We start from the raw sequence: 12,530 nt of genomic DNA, 5'->3' as shown, positions 1-12,530 counted from the left end.
AGAAAGAAAGAAAGAAAGAAAGAAAGAAAGAAAGAAAGAAAGAAAGAGAAGAATCTGTGATTCCGTGAGAAAAACTTCCTAGTAATAAGATTTATATTGAGGTCGAATGGACTGCCTCAGAAAGAGAAGTAGTGGATTCCTTCTTATGGGAGGTTTTCAAACAAATTCAGAGTGACTCCTTCTTGGTAATGTTTTAGAGAGAAATCTTGTTCAGGTACAAGTAGGGCTAGATGCCCTTTGATGTCCCTTCACATTATGAGAGTCTATGATTCCTTGATTTTGTGTAATGGAAAGAAAACCAGAGGTTCAAGTTGCAGTTCTTCCTTTTACTAAGTTAGTAAGGTACCAGTATAGTCCTATTTGAGGACTTCCCTAGGGCATCCATTTTGACATAGACTCTTTTTATAACATTGGTATTGGGGACAGACCTCATACCTCCCTTATACACTAACCTCCATATATTAGTTTTGTTTTTTTGTTTTGTTTTATTTTGTTTTACCACTGGGTAGGTAGGTCGGGATGAAGTTATTTAACCTATGTTACTATATAGTTACCGTTTCTGTATAGAAAGTTATTAGATTTCTGGATTCTACCATTAGAGCCATACTCGTTGCAAGAAATGGGAGCAGACAAAAACTACCTTCCTTCTTCCCATCCATTTATTTATTTTATTCTGTGGACACTAATGTACAGTAGCTCCAACCCTGTAACTGTAAGTAATTAGGGGAATAATGAACTGTTTTTATCAGATTATATCATCTGTCATTTATAGCCTGTAATTTTCTATCTGGTGGTCAGTATACTTCTGAAGAAACACCAGATTGTTAAATGAGGCTGGGATTACCAAGACAGTATCCAAGATCTCTGGTTGTATTTAGTATTCATTTGAAAAATTCATTTGAAAAAAAATGTTTGTGGATATGTCATTTGTCTCTCAAAACAATCTGTGATATAAGGAGCCTGGATTCATTTTGAAGTGTATCACACTTCTCTTTGCTCAAATCTCCACTCAAAAACCTAAGAAACACACCTTAATCAACAATCTGATGTTTCTCCCTTCAAAAGCATGTTGGCTACAAGACAGCAGATCATTCGTTAGCTTTATATGACAAAGATACTATAGGTGACAATAGTTAGTAATACCCAAATCATTAAGAGCTCCAGACTAGGAACCATTGTACATTGGATAATATCCTCAAAAAATATCACTTTGCTTTCTTAACTAGTTAAAAACTGTTTTGATGACGATAGGATATTCTGGGTTTTGGTTGTGGTGGTGATGGTTTAGAGTGGGAATTATTTAGGGGGTGGTCTTCAAAATCCCATATTGAATATCAAACACTGTGCAATAGTGAAGGAAGGCAAGGCATCGGGGATATGGTGGCTAAATGACAGCCTTGGAGTCAGGAAGACCTGGATTCAAGTCTCGCACCCAACCCACACTAGGTAGAGGACCATCCACAAGTCACTTACCCTATTGGATTACCAGACAACAATCTAAAGATTATTATTTACAAACAATTTACTAATCTACATTAGTTAGAAGGAGTTACAAAATTAATGAAATAACAACTCTAGACTGAAGGGGGAAAAAAGAATGAGACAAAATTTGGAATAACCCAATTTGAGTATAAGATGAGAAGGTCCCTTTTAAGCTGAGTTTTGTTTTCATAAAATTACATTCATTCTATCTACTTCTCTATACTCCATCCCCTTCCTTTCTCATGGTTTCAGAGTGCGATATCACACACACCTTTTTTAAACTCACGTAAAGGACAATACCAACTTCCAATGACCATTGCATGAATGAATTGACTTCTTTGTTCCTTGAAAGAAAAATCAAATTGCTTCTCATAGACCGTGGAATTTTAACTCATTTTCCCAGAGTGAAGTAGATATTCTGGACAGTGCTTATTAGAGGACTGTGTTTTGTTTTGTTTTTCTTTTCCAAATGCCTATGTATTAAGAGACGTTTAAATTACTTAAAGCTATATTTCCTCAGCTTAACAGCTCCTTATGTAGACTTGGGTGACTGTGGTTAATACTATAAAAAGAGTTCTATAAGGATTCAGGCTCAAAGAAGCATGGGTCCTTAAAGATATCAGCATGGCTGGGACCTGACCCAAATGCTTTCTATCAAATGAATCCATACCTGTCACTCAACAGCTTATCTTATCCATAATCCATTCTCACAGTTCCTCTCTATTTGCTTCACAATAATTCTACCCCAGGGCATTTTTGGTTTCTACCTTTCCCTTTCATTAGCCCCACTCTGCTAAGTTTTCTCTTCCTGTCTTCACTCTGTCCTTGCACTGACTGGAACACTGATATTGGACTGTAAATTTCTTCAGCTTCCTGCAATCTCAGGCAGTGTGCAATAACAGAAAGGACATTGGATTCAAATCCTAGCTCTTTCAGATAATATCCATGTGGCTCTAATTCAGTCATTTCTCTAATTTCCCACCAAAGGTCTCCTAAACAGTTCATGTGCCTATAGCCAACAGCACAAAATGCAATGTCAAGATGCTTGGAACCCTATCAAAGGAAAAATGGAAATCTTGGTGATGAACACTTCCAGGCAGGCTGGTTGTCGGGGACAAAGAGGTACACAAATAAGGGGAAAACTTAGCTGTGGTACTTCCCATTTTAACTAATTATTCTTTCTGATTAGGTGATAAGTTCAATATCAGTGCCTTCTAAATTTTAGCATCCTGAATAAGCGCCATTTGCCCTACTCTAGTTCCACTTTTATGCTTCAATTCCCTGATCCACCTCCTCCCTGACTTCCTCGTGTAATATTAGAGTTCACTTCTCAATATACTCTAAGAAAGGTGATTTCCCCCACATGTTTATGCTGCGTTATTTTCTCAGCTGCCTCACTAAGGGTTCTCAGTGACTTCTATTTAGGCAGTACCCAGCTTCCCTCTACTGGCTTCTGTGTTCTCTGCAGGCCATGTTTAGCCCTGAGTAGCACATAGAACAAGGCCCTTGCAGTATCCTATTTTTACGCCAATTTCATGGCTCTTGGTCTTTCTTCATACCTAATGTCTTTACCCTCAGTTGGGCTGGTTCAGATGTATACTTATCTTTCTTTTGATTTATAGGTACAATTAAGAGTTGATTATTAAAAAAAAAATCTGGATAATTAGGGGGTACATTCTTGAATGGAATGAATCTTAAACATTGCCTTCATTCAGCACTCTCTTTCCAGGCAAGAGCTTGCGATTTTACTTGTTTTCATCCTCAAAGTAGCATTTGATTGATTGGTTCATTGGGCAAATTGACTTCTTGTAAATAAAATTTTAGAATAACCTCAGGCCTTCCACATCTCATTTTTTTCCTCATCAATAAGGTTTCCAGATTCTCCTTAAAATGTCACTCTCCTTGAATGATTTTTCATGAGAAAAAAATTTTGTACATTAATGTAGAAGCTGCTAAGAACTTTCCCTTTCGGCCAGAGAAGGACAAATAATAGACACCTATTTCAGTACCACTTGGCCTGAATAATTGCAATGGCAAATGATGAATCATTCAAAATATGTTTTATTTATTGATCCTAAGTGAGTACTTGGGAAGACAGAACATATCATTGAGCTGATGGAAGAAATAAAAAGATTATAAAACCTCTGCAAGGACTTCACAGCCCTATTCATGAATTATTAACAGTGAGACAAGTCTTGTCCTGGGTAATAACCACAATTCAAAGTAATTAAAATCCATTCAGTTTCTTCTACCAAATTACTTCTAATCAAAGAATGCCACGACTCAGACGAAGAATGGGGAAAATGTATGAAAACATGACAATTTTGGAAAACTGTAGTAAGCAACTTGGTTTAAATTTTCTCATTAGTCTTCTGTCAGAGTCAACACAAAACCAAAGTCTTCATCTGAAAAGAATAATTTCCAAATTGGAAAATTTAGCATCACTGCATTAAAGAAATAGCATGAATCCCCTCCCAAAAAAACACCATTAGCAAGTGTACATCTAGCTTCAGCCCGAAAAACTCTGGTTCCAGTAAACTCACTAGGGGAAAGACGAAAAGGAATAGGCATTTAGATAGCACCTACTATGTGCCGGGCACTGTGCTGAGTACTTTACAAATATTATCTAATTTGAGCCCCACAACAACCCTGTGAGTTAGGTGCTGTTATCGTTTCCATTTTAGAGTTGAGGAAAGTAAAGCAAACAGGTTAAGTGACTTGCACAGTCATACAGTTAATAAGTATCTGAATCCATATTTGTACTCTGGTCTTCCTTACTCCAGGCCCACCACTCTATCCACTGCACCACCTAGTTGCCTCTTTACTCCAAAGCAACCAATTCTACTTTGGGACAGCCCCAATTATTGGGAAGAATGATGTGACAAAAGATATTGCCAGACTTGGAGTAAGGAAGAACTGGATTTGAATTATGCATCAGACACTTACTGATCATATGACATTAGCTAAGTCACCACGCTGCAGAGCCTCAGTTTCTTCATTGGCAAAATGGGTATTATAGTAACAATAGCACCTACCTCACAGGGCTGTCATAAGGATCAAATGAGAGATTGCACATAAAGAAGTTTGCAAACATTAAAGCACTAAAAAAAAATATGAGTTGCTGCTATTATTGTTGTTTTATCAAGTGGAACTCCATCTCCCTGTCAATTCCAGTCTCCAATTCTACCAATGCCTTCTTGAGCCAGGCGGGATGCTTGATCCCTCTTCCACACACCAGTCCATCAAATCGTCCAAGTCCTCGCTGAGCAATCCTTCATGCTCTGGCCATTTCTTGCTCTCCAAAATAACTCAGTTGTGCCGTCCAAGTTCTGATCTTAGATAACAAATCACTAACTTCAGAAACTGATTAATAATTTACATTCTCTAGAGATGATTTTTAAACGCCAGCAGGGGACTTCGGCCCCTGTGTCCTGATGAACAGGATTTTGTCCTCTTCAATAACATCATATAGCTTGCCTCTTATTTCACCCATGGAGCTTGGAGATGGCCCGAGTCAGTCAGGAATCAACATTGATGGAATTCGCCCCCCCCCCCCGTGACTTCCATTTAATCTGAGGATTCGGGTAAATCTAACAAAATGCCCTGAAAATTCTTTGCTGTTCCTTCAAGGTAGATCAGGATCATAGATTCGAAGATCAGCTCATCTCATAGGTCATCTACTACCCACTCAATCGGCAAATAAAGAAACTGAAGTGCAGAGAATTTAAATGATTTGGCCTGAGTCTCAAAACCAGTCATGGGGAGAGCTGGAACTCAAAATGAGGCCTTCTAACTCCAAATCCAGCATTTTTTCCACTGTACTTTGCTGCCTCCTTCCTTTATTTTCATCATTATTTATTTAAAGGAGAAAGATGATGATGATGAGACTTGAAATATGCTACATAAGGAGTGGTTTAAGGACTAGGTGATGCTTAGAACTGGGGGAGGCATGATCTCTCTCTTTCAGTATACAAAAGGCTAGCATATGAAAAAGGATTGCTACTTAATGTACTGACCTTTAATTTCCTCATCTGTAAAATGAAGATGTGTTAGATGCCTTCCAAGCTTCCTTCTTACTCAAAATTTATGAGTCCATTAACCCCCACAATCCCCCCAAAATAGTGAAGGAATTTAGGTGCATTTTAAGTGCCCCAGAGGGCTAAACTAGATCCAATAAGAGGGAATTACACAGATAGGATTTGGCTCCATACATGTTAATACCTTTCTTAAAAAATTCCATGCAGCCATGGAATGGATGCCTCAGATAATAAATTCCCTGTCATTGGAGTTCCTAAAAGCAAGCACATACTTTGTTCAGGGCATTACAAGACATATTAGGAATACTAGGATAAAAATCACAAATGAAAAATGTTTTGCATGACTTCAAATTGATAATTGGTATTGGATTTCTTGTCTTCTCACTGGGTGGGGGAGGGAAAGAATTTAGAACTGAAAATAAAAATAAAATTTTAAAAGATATCACACAATTCCTGACCTTAAGGATCTAACATTTTACAAGGGGAGAATATAGTCAGTCATTCAACAAAAATGTATTAAAATTTGCTATGTGCCAGACACTGTGCTAAGCCCTGGAGAGACAAAGAAAGGCAAAAAACAATCTCTGCCCTCAGGAAGACAACGTAAAATAACTAGGTACAACAAGATACATACAGAGTAGATAGAAAATAAACTTAGAGGGAATGGCTGAGACTATAAAAGTCAAGGGGATTTCTAGGATCCAAAATAAAGGATCAGACCCAAAATGGAGCACTGAACTTACTCTTTAACTGGTCCCCCTCACCAACGCGCACACACACACACACACACACACACACACTCCACATATGCATATCAAAAATACAGATAGATAGAGACAGACTGAGTCCCAGTGTCAGTGTTTTTCCTAGAGTTACACAGGTAGCTGGTGGCGAAGCTAGGTTTTTAATCTTATACGTGTCCTAGACTTTGTGCCACACCTTTTTGAATAAGGAAAAAGAGGCGTTAAAATTCCTTTAACCTAGACTGTAAGAACATTGGGGACAGGAATCACATCACTTATTAAATACCTACTACCGTGCAGGCACTATATGAGATTCTAGGGATACAAAGTCACAAATGAAATAGTCGCTGTATGCCAGGGTCTTGCATCACGTAAGGAGAGAAAACATGTACACGTCTACATATGTACAAAAAAAATGCAAAAAAAAAAAAAAAAAGTACTGTGCCTTTCACAGTATTTAGCATATAGTAGGTGTTTAATAAAGATGTGGTGGCTGATGGACTCAATTACAAATATATATATATATAGTGCTCGCTTCGGCAGCACACATACTAAAAAATTGGAACAATACAGAGAAGATTAGCATGGCCCCTGCCAAGGATGACATGCAAATTCGTGAAGCGTTCCATATTTAAAATATATATATATATATATATATACACACACACACACACATATATATAGTAGATATCCTATGTAACTTATCATATGTAAGGTATACTCCCCTAGAAACTGACACTCCAGCAAATGGTTCCTGAAGACTTCAGACAGCTCCCATTGGAAATTATAATTGCCCATTTTGTCAGTCACCCTTGCAATGTGGGTGTATTTTCTCCTTTAAAAAAGTTCTAAGTGGTTGTTCACTCATCCCACAGGCACATTCTGTATACCTTTATTGTCTTAAGTGCTCTGACAATCGTGTCGGCAACATTCCGCCTCCTTTTGAATCCACTCTGAGGCGATTTTGTGTTAGCAATCAAAAGTTGTTTTTCTGAAGTCATTTAGGTAAGAAAGGAACAAAGCTGCTCAGTTTGTCAAAAGATATCTGAAGTTTGCAAAGGCATCAACTCAATGCTACTAAATCGGAAGTCAGATTTATTACATGCAAATGTGGCAGAATATTTAAATGGCATGCTCTGCTGAATCACAGAGAACCCTTCCACATTATAAGGTGCCTATGTAGGGTGAGGGTGCAGACAGGTTTGTTGAATAATGATGCTGAACCAACATCACTAGCATCTTTAAGACTGAGATATGGAGATAGATTAGCAACTGGCTTTTAAATGGAAGGCTATGTGACCAACCAATTTAAACATTTTTTAGATGGGTGGATGTATATATGGATGCATGGATGGATGGATGGATGGATGAATGGATGGATGGATGGATCAGTGGGTGGAATGATAGATGAATGAATGAATGAAAAGTACATATTAAGTACTTACTGTGTGCCAGGTGTTATTCTAAGAGGTTGAGATATACTCTGATGGGAGGAAACAACACATAAAGGAGGTTTTGACTGCAAGACAGGTGGCAAGCTACAAAAGCTCTAATGTTTCTATGGCAGAAGAGATGACAATGTCCAGGGACTCTTAGGGATATTGAAGAATATTCTTTGTAGCCAGTAAAGGTCTAAGGATGGGTGGAGATGAACTGAGATGTACCTCAGATCAATGGTTATTTAACTAATTGCCTTGAGTAAGTTAATTGGTTGTTTCAGTCAACAGACACACATAGAACATATTCAATAGGCAGAAAGTGAAAAAGAGCATCAAAAATGTGGTTGAGAGTCTGAAAACACCACCCTGGTAATTTAACATCTGCTCTCTTCTTAAAAGTTCTAGGACACACACAATTTTTTGTCTGTCGATGATCTAGAGGCTGACTTTCCCCTTTGTCCACACACACACACACACACACACACACACACACACACACCATTCCAATGGGAGAGGTCAGACCAGGAAACTAGTAAGTTTGATATTATACTTATTATGAAAGCCCTCTATAAGATTATTGATACTATAAACCGTGAACTCATTAATGTGGGTATTCTCTCCAACAGCACAGATCATAACCTAGCCTTGACTTCTTACCCTGTTTGGCAACTCTTCTCTCTGTTCTCCTCTAATTCCTCCACAAAGGATCAGTACCAAAATAAATGGAGGGGCTTCCTTCGATTTTCTTGACATTGCCTTGATACCAATGGATCAAGGGCTTCCCATCAGTCATTCCTTAATCTTGAAACATGATTGTTTTGTTTTCCTTTTATATCTCTCTGAAACATTCTACCATTTCTCCTGCATAATTCATCATTTGTGATCTGTTGCAGTCTACCCCCACTCATCAAAGACCTTTCCATTGAGCTTGGATTGGCCCAAAACTTTAATTCCCAGAGAGGGTGGTTTTTCAAGGCTCACTGGAATAGAACATCATTGGAAGGATATTGATGTTAAAAAAAAAAAAAAAAACCTTTGTCCAGGGAAAAGATTGGAATCATTAAAAACACTGAATAATTTTCCAAATGAAATCAAAACCATTCTTTCCCTTATATTTAATTCTGGAGCCAGTTCATTTTCCATTGGCAGGGTCTGTTCAAGCTATATGTACTGATGTAATGGATTTAGTGCTGCTGTCCATAAAAATGTACGTCAGTCTATACAATAGATATTTTTCATCCCCTTACTTTTCTGTCTTGGATGGTTAGGTCTCTTTTGAGTGACTATATATCTCATTTAAGAAGTTCCATAATATTCTACAGCTTGTTATAATCATCACTATGCCATTTGCAAACAGGAGCATCTGGAAGACCTTGACATTTATAGTAAATCCATCCTCTCTGTGAACTCTGTACTGGTCATTCCTACGACTTGTCAAAGATGAATATGCAACTCCTTATTTTATGTCTCCAATGCTACTGATAAGAAGGCTAATTAAACACAATTAAATCTACTGCTATATCTTTTATGTATTCAGGAGAGGCCTTGCTAGAGAAGTCTTTAAGATGCTTTTTAACTATTGATTTACAAATAGTGTTAGACAGAATTAACAAATAATAAGTATAGTAGGAGTTTGTATTCTATAGATTCTTCATTTACTTGTATTACTCCAAAGGCAGAACCCATTTTGATAAAGCGTATCTCCGTTAAGAATGTTATTAATAAATGTGTAGCTTACTCTCATAAAGAATTCGGAGAGATGGAGAAGTACACATGTGGATCAACTGTTATTAATATTTTAAACAACTTTTTTGATAATTATAGAGTTTAGGACTTTTCCAAATACCTGGCATTGTCTCCTTTGGATAATATTGATCCCTCTAAACCTTCCAAGCTTTGACACTTTCCCCATAGATCTTCATTTATATTTGGTCCAGTCTAGGTGCTCTTTCCATCTTTGTTTTCTTTAGTGTCATTTCTACTTCCTCATATTGCATTTTGGATACTATATTTTTATAGTGCAAATGCTATCTTTCCATAATTACTGATTTTATTTTTATAAATATTTTATTTATAATTTATTTAAAATATATATATTTTATTTTTACAATTTATTTGATTTTATTTTTTTCTTGATTGCATTTAAATAAACATTTTAACATTTATTTTACAAAATTTTGAGTTTCATATTCCATCCTTCCTTCTCTCCTCTTCCCCCTCCTTGGCATCAAAGTCACCCAGTATCAAAGTATAAGTTGATTTAATTTTGTGTATCTTGTCAAGTTCTTGCTAATTATCTACTTTTTCATCTCTAAGATAGATTTTGGTGCATGGGCAATTAACAATTTCCTTGGTGGGCATTTTGTAAATACTTATCATGAGCACTGCAAGATAAGATGACCGAGGGTCCCATTAAATTATTTGTTGCCCTTAGATATATGAAATCCAATGTCTTTATTTGCCTCTCCAAGGAGAATCTATATTTCTACTTAAGTGAAATATCCTGATGAAAGAGTACCCCATTATTAGACAGCCACTCAGGGCTGATGCCTAAGACATAATAATCTGATTCACAGTATGATGTCCATACTGTCAACCCTCAACCTTTTGTTCTAACTCTGACCTCCATTTATCACATCCCGTAGTAGGTGTAAGTTATCATGTGGGGACTAAAACTTTTAATTGTGCAACTTAGAAAGCTTGATTGTCCATCTCAGCTTGCAAAAGCTCAGGGAAGCATTTCCCAATGTTATACAATTTACTTCCCTGGGCAAAGGTCAAGCAAATCCCTCTATAACCCATCTACCAACCAATGAATCAATGTGTATTTATTAAGTGTCCATGTGCCAGTCACTGGGCTGAGAACTGAGGACACTAAGATAAAAAAAGTTACCCCTACCCTGAAGAAGCAAGGATATGTTCATATGTTCTGTCTAAAGAGGAAACATAAATATGTACAAAAAACAGAAATACAAGATAATGGTGGGGGGTGGGAGGCACTGTCAATTAGAGAGATCAAGAAAGATAATCTTCACCTTTTCCACCAAGACAAGGCCTTTCCATTCCTTTCCCTTCTAACCCTTCTCTCAACCCCTCACAACCAAGAGTTACTTTCTGATTTTATCATTTTCTGGGACATTCTTTAATTTCTTTATAAGAGAGCTTCCTGGGGGATAATCAGAATGAATCTGTGTATCATATCAGAGTCACTTCTACATAATTTATTGGAGGAGTTCATCTCCTTTCATCCTGATTGACATTCCTTTTCAAAGGAACATTTGTATAAATTCGACCTAAACAGTTCCCACAATTCTTTCCTACAGAGTAGATGCAAGAGCTCAAGATAATGTACCATAACCGTTAGCTGAACTTACAATGCTGCATGAGTGTTAGCTAACATGACTTGGACGTGTAATGCAGTGTCTGGAAGCAAGCTCCATCCACAGTAATAGCTGAACTGAAGCCAACAAATCCTGTCCTTAGCCTCTTTAAATCCATTCTCACTAGCCATACTATTAGTTCAACCTGCATATGCCAGCCTCCTTCAACTCAGCAAGTATGTATTTCCCAAAGAAAACTGCATGATGGGCAATACAAATTCTGGTACACATAGCAAAGGTTCGAGAATGAGCTCACATAAACTCCTGGAAGAAGAATATCATTATTTTATGGAGTATTCTCCCAACTGTATTAGGAGTAGCCTATATCAACTGGGATTAACTTAGATACGGTCTCAGTGCCTCAAATCCAAGGGATACCTAACAATAAAACAATAACAGCAGCAACAGCACTGGACCCAGAGTCAGGAAGACCTAAATTCAAATCCTACCTCAGACACTCCCTAGTTATATGACTTTGCATAAGTCACTTTACCTCTGCTTTGCTTCAGTTTCCTCAAATGTAAAATGGAGATAAAATATCACTTTCCAGAGTTGCAATGAGAATCAAATAACATTTGCAAAGTACTTAGCACAATGCCTGGCAGATAGTGTGTGCTATATAAATATTATCATCATCATCATTATTATTATAATAAAGCTCCTTAAAATTTTCAGTATTATATTATCTCATACATATGAAATATATATATGTAATAAATATTCAAGAAGTTCATTTAGTATAACATGACCCAAATAACCTATAAGTATTTCAAAATCAGAATTAATTAATATATTTCCTTCCCCCCAAAAAAATCTATCCCTACTCTGAACTTTCTGGTTTCCTTTGAGGTCACCACCATCTTTCCAGCTATTCAGGTAGACATCTTTAAATCTTCCCTCCTCCCCACCCTCCATCTCCAATCAGTTACCTAGACTTGTTGACTTTATGTCCCCAACATGTCTACTCTTCTTTCCATTCTTGTGGTTAGTACACTAGTTCAGACTTTCATGACACCTCAACTAGAATATTATAAATCCCCCAACTGGTTTCCCTGCCTCCAATCTGTCCCTTCTCTAGTCTATACTCTTTATTGCTGCTAAGTTGATACTCCTAAAACATAGATCTGACCATGTAATTCCCTGCTCAAAAAAGCTTTCACAAGTTCCTGTCATTTCTAGGATGAAATACAATATCCACAGTCCAACATTAAAAGTCTTTAATAATATGGATTCCACTTGCCTTCCCAGTCCAACTTAATATTATTTGCCTTCAGATACTCTCCATTTCAGTCACTCAGGCATACGTGGTGTTCCTCCTACACAACATTCCATCTGCTACCCACATTCCTTTGCACAAGCTGATCTACATGCTGAATTATACTCCCACTTTCTCTGTACCTCTTACAATCCCCATCTTTCTTCAAAGAACAGTTAAGATGACATCTCCTA

At 37.2% G+C, this 12,530-nt stretch overlaps 1 non-coding gene across 1 annotated transcript; it reads left to right on the top strand.

Moving 5' to 3' along the window:
- The first annotated feature begins 6,789 nt into the window (after positions 1 to 6,789).
- On the top strand, positions 6,790 to 6,897 carry LOC114036253. The gene has a single exon (XR_003568314.1). It is a non-coding gene; the product is annotated as a U6 spliceosomal RNA (small nuclear RNA).
- Positions 6,898 to 12,530: the final 5,633 nt, after the last annotated feature.

Source organism: Vombatus ursinus, unplaced genomic scaffold (assembly GCF_900497805.2).
Source record: "Vombatus ursinus unplaced genomic scaffold, bare-nosed wombat genome assembly UNPS02009770.1, whole genome shotgun sequence".
Lineage (NCBI taxonomy): Eukaryota > Metazoa > Chordata > Mammalia > Diprotodontia > Vombatidae > Vombatus > Vombatus ursinus.
This window is presented reverse-complemented; position numbering and strand designations above follow the sequence as displayed.